Source organism: Penaeus japonicus, unplaced genomic scaffold (genome assembly GCF_977035675.1).
Source record: "Penaeus japonicus unplaced genomic scaffold, GWHDUDI00000001_assembly GWHDUDI00000031, whole genome shotgun sequence".
Classification (NCBI taxonomy): Eukaryota; Metazoa; Arthropoda; class Malacostraca; order Decapoda; family Penaeidae; genus Penaeus; species Penaeus japonicus.
Genome location: NW_028234433.1, coordinates 9,859,797 through 9,864,796, shown reverse-complemented (window position 1 = coordinate 9,864,796; position 5,000 = coordinate 9,859,797). Strand labels below are relative to the sequence as shown.

Genomic DNA, 5,000 nt, shown 5'->3' with positions numbered 1-5,000 from the left:
AATAAGGGAGGGGGAAGAGGGAGAGAGAGAGAGGAAGGAAGAGCACAGGAAAATAATGAGAGAGGGAGAGAGAGGAGAAAAAAGAAAGAGAAGAGAGGAAAAGAGAACAGGAGAGGGGAGGGTAGGAGAGACAAAGGAGAAAGAGGGACAGAAAAATCTAGAACCATTCCTCTTTCAAACAGAGGGAGAGAGGTATGGAATGAGGGAAAAGAGGACATGTAAATCTACAACCATTCCTCTTCAAAGACAGGAAAACGAAAACATTTCATAAGAGGAACATGACGCGGCTTATGCCCAGAAGAGGGAGGGAGAGGGAAGGGAGAGGGAGGGAGGAGGAGGAAGGAGAGGAGGGGAGAGAGAAGGGAGAGGGAGGGGAGGAGAGAGAGAAGAGGAGAGGAGGGAGAAGGTAAGGAGGAAACTAGGAGAGGGGAAGAGAAGAGAGGAGGGGGGGGGGAAAAGGAGAGAGGAGGGGGAGGAAGGAAGGAAGGAGGAGAGGGGCAGAGGTAGGGAGAGAAGGAGGGAGGGCAAGGAGAGAGAGGAAGGAAGGAGGGAAGGGAGGGGAGAGGAGGGATGTGAGGAGGGGAGAGGGTAGAGAGGAAGTGAGATGAGGGGAGATGGAGAGGGAGGGGGGTGAGGAGGAGGAAGGGGAGAGGAAGGGAGAGAGAGGAAGGGAAGGATGGGAGGAGAGGTAAGGGAGAGGGAGGGTTGGGTGTAGGAGAGGAGAGGAGGAGGAGAGGAGGATGAGGTAGGGAAGGAGGGACAGGGAGGAGGAGGAAGGAGAGAGAGGAGGAGAGGGAAAGGGAAGGAGGAAGGAGGAGGAAGAGAGGAGAGTAGAGAGGAGGTAGGAGAGAGAGGAGGAGTAGAAGGAAGGAGAGGATGGAGAGAAAGGATGTAGAGAGGAGGGAGAGGGGAGTCAGAAGAGGGGGAGGGGGAGGGGAGAGGATGGGAAGGGAGAGGAGTAGGGAGAAGGCAAGGAGGAGAGAAGGAGAGTAGGGAAGAGGAGGAGAGAGATGAAAGGAGAGGAGAGGGAGAGGACAGAGGAGAGGGGAAGGTAGAGGGAGGAGGAGGAAGAGAGGAGTCTGAGAGCGAGGGAAGGAGAAGGAGAGGGAGGGAGAGAAGAAGAGGAGGTAAATGAGGGGAGAGGTAGAGAGAGAGAGGTGGAGGCGAAGGAGGGAGCTAGGGATGGGAGAGGGAGGGGAGAGAAGACTTTTTTTACTTGAATGAGTTTAGGAGACAAGTATTACGTATGAGCTCAGGGAAAGATGAGGTAACTAGTTATCCTCACCCAATCTTAGTTCCTCTTTGGGCTCACATATATTTTACAAAACCTTACAGCTATGTCAACATGTTAAATATAGAAGAGACAGGAGATGGGTCAATCACAGCAGAGACAGATAAAGGTTTGCATCTCAGGAGGCAGGGAGAATGGGATAGGGATTAAAAAAAAAAAAAAAAAAAAAATAAAAATAAAAAAAAAAAAATAAGGAAAATTTGTTTACACCATCAGCAGCTAAGTCTCTCCTGGTGTCACAGAATTACATACTTAACATATGTGTCGCACTTATATGTTAATAGGGAGAGGGAGGTTCTGGGAGAGGAGAGATATAGGATGTGCAAGAGTGAAGGGTAAGGTTTATAGGGAGGGAGGAGGTGACCAGCATAAAATATAATTCAATCACTCTCAATAAAATCCTACTTGGCTATCATAGTCTCGGCAGAAGGGAATCACAATAGCTGGAAGAGAGACAGTTGTCAACTACAATTACGCCAATTTTTTAACTTTGACTAGTTTATTGAGACAAGTGATTACGTAAATCTCATCAAAAGGATGAGGAAACAAAGTTATCCCACCCCAATCTTAGTTCCTCTTAGGGCTCATGCATATATTTTACAAACCTTACAGCTATGTCAACATGTTAAAAATATATACAGAACAAAAGACGGGTCAAACACAACATCACAGTTAAATGTTATGCATATCAGGAGAACGATATAACATATAGATTATCACCATCACATGCTAAGTCCTCACCTGGGGTCACATGATTACATACTACAATATAGGTGACGCACTTATATGTTAATATAACATATGTATGTTCCTGAGAAAATAATTGGATCAGAAAAGTCAAGAAGTATGATTATATTTAACCGATGGCCGTATCATAAATTATATTCATCACATCTCAATAAAATCCTCTTGTCTATTCATAGTCTCGGCAGAAGGAAGTCACAATCGATATACACAGTTGTCAACTACAAGTTGTGACGATGCGAAGTGTGTTGTACTTCTTTAAATTTTGTATAACCTGCCATTTCTAAACATCCAAACAGCTTGTTCGGGAGTCCAGCTATCTCTGATTTTCTTCTGTAAATCTGAAGTATTGGGATCGATGCGACTGTTTGTACTTTCTTTAACATTTGTATTACCTGGCCATTTCTAAACATCCATACAGCTTGTTATCGGGGAGTCCATATCCTCGAGTTTCCGGTAACTATCTGAATGCTACTAAGGATGGAAGGTGACTGGAGGGAGGATAAAGTACTTAGGAGAGGAGGGGAGAGGGAAGGGAGAGGGAGGGAGGAGGAGGAAGGAGAGGAGGGGAGAGGGAAGGGAGAGGGAGGGAGGAGGAGGAAGGAGAGGAGGGGAGAGGGAAGGGAGAGGGAGGGGGGAGGAGGAGGGAGAGGGGGGGAGAGGGGAGAAGGAGGAGGGAGAGGAGAAGGAGAGAGAGTGAGGGGAGAGGGGATGGAGTAGGAGGGAGAGGAGAGAGGGGAGAGGGAAGGGAGAGGGAGGAGGAAGGAGGAAGGAGAGGAGGCGAGAATTGAAGGAAGAGAGAGGGAGAGTTAAAGGGATGTAGAAGGAAAGTGAGAATGAGAAGGAAGGAGAAGGTGGAAGGGTGGATGGGAAAATTGAAGGAAGATAGAGGGAGAGTTTAATGAATTCAAAGGGAAAGGGAGAGTGAAGAAATAGATAGATAGAGAGATAGATAGATAGACAGAGAGATAGATAACGAGAGAGATTGTGAGAGAAATAATGAAAAGGAGAAGCAGCATGAGAGAGATGGCGAGAGAGAGAGAGAAAGAAAGAGAGATAGATAGATAGAAAAAGAGATAGAGAGAGAGAGAGAGAAAGAGAAAGAAAGATAGATAGATAAATAGATAGATAGAGAGAGAGAGGGAGAGAGAGAGAGACGGAAAGAGAGAGAGAGAGACTGAGAGCGAGAGAGAGAGAAAAAAAAATGATAGAATGAGAAATAGAAAAAAAGAGCTAAGAGCAAGTCGGCGAGAAGAGCGAGAGAAAGAGCGAGAGAGAGAGCGAGAGAAGGCGATTTATGTTTGCATTATTTTTTTTTTTTTTTTTTTTTTACATTTATTTTTTTTTTTTTTTTTTTTTTTTTTGATTTTTTTTTTTTTTTTTTTTTTTTCCTTAATACTACTCTCTTCTTTTTTTTTTTTTGTTTTTTTTTTTTTTTTTTTTTTTTCATCTTTTTTTTTTTTTTGATTTTTTTTTTTTTTTTTTTTTTTTTTTTTTTTTTTTATTTTTTATTTTTTTTTTTTTTTTTTTTTTTTTTTTTTTTTTTTTTTCTTTTTTTTTTTTTTTTTTTTTTTGTTTTTTTTTTTTTTTTTTTTTTTTTTTTTTTTTTATTTTTTTTTTCCCAGCCCCTAAGGGTAAACAATGATACTTCCTGCCTAAGGTTCCCTGTGAGTGACAAGTGTTGCTCCTCGAAACAAGTAAGCGATGGACGCCCTTCGCGAAGCCAAGTGAAGGAGGATCGACAGTCTTTGAGTTGAGGAATTCGACGGCGAGGGTGTGGGCTCTTGAGGTCGAAGGAGACACCTGGGAAAGGGATTCGAGTCCTTTAATGGAGGATGGATTTAGTTTATTATTATCATTATTTTTTTCTTGTCTCGTTCTTTTCTTGAGAGGTGGGGGGAGGGGGAGCGGGGGGTAGGGGTGGGGGGTGATGATCAGTTTGAGAAGAAATAGAGATGTGATCAATGCTTCTGATTTTTTTTTTTTTTTTTTTGTGCGAAAGCTTTATTCATAGTAAGCAGTTTTATTTATTTTTTATCATGAGAATACACTGATAAGAAAATACTAATAAAAAAGATGACATGGTTCTTTTCCTTACCTGCCATGAGGGGGGTGGGGTGTCATTATCTTTCATGTGTATGTTATTGTTATCTCAAATTTTCCATCCTCGTATGTTGTATCTCGTTTCTCCTTTCAGCATATTCGTCTTTGTGGTCAAAATTCACTTCCATTCAGTTTTTTTTTTCTAGATTGGAGGGAAGAGGGAAAAGATAACCACAATGAAACAAAAGAAAACTCCACTTAGTCGCCGAGGCGCTAAGCATTAGCCATACAAAATACGAACAGACTCTTTCATAAGAAAAAAAAAAATATAGATTCTTGTGGTTGAGTCTTTTATTGCGGGAAAAACTACGGCAGTTCTCAGTTCTGGGAAATCAAGGCACCCGCGAGGGAGTTTGCTTTGCCGACGATTAATCAGTACTGGCTCATCCGTACAGAGCTCTATCTGTGTGTGTGTGTGTGTGTGTGTGTGTGTGTGTGTGTGTGCGTGTGTGCGTGCGTGTGTATGTGTGTATGGCACTTGCTCCGTTTTCTCTATATTTTGGATGTCACACACATCTTTTGCAATATATTTTTTGTTCTTAAGATTGAACATGTTATCTTGACTGAGTGTGTGTCCGTGTGTGGAGATCATTTTGTGTGTATGAGGGGGGGGGGGGGGGGGGGGGGGGTGTGTTTTTGTAGTTATTGCCTTTTTTAGAATTTTGAAGCAACTTTTTCACGGCAATTCTTATGTATGACAATTACTATCGCGGCCGTGTCTCAGTAATGCCATTTATTCATAGAACCAATGGTGGTCGCAGCCATGGCTAGGGGTGTGTGAACAAAGGCTCAGAACCGCTGCTGTTGGCCGTGTGTGTACGGGGGAGGGAGTGTGCTGTCGCTGTTTATAGAATGATGATGA

At 42.9% G+C, this 5,000-nt stretch overlaps 1 protein-coding gene across 2 annotated transcripts in view; it reads left to right on the top strand.

Annotated features, from left to right (window-relative positions):
- Positions 1 to 5,000, top strand: part of LOC122261133 (adhesion molecule nephrin-like) — a 104,001-nt gene that overhangs the window by 26,774 nt on the left and 72,227 nt on the right. The gene's annotated exons all lie outside the window — the stretch shown is intronic.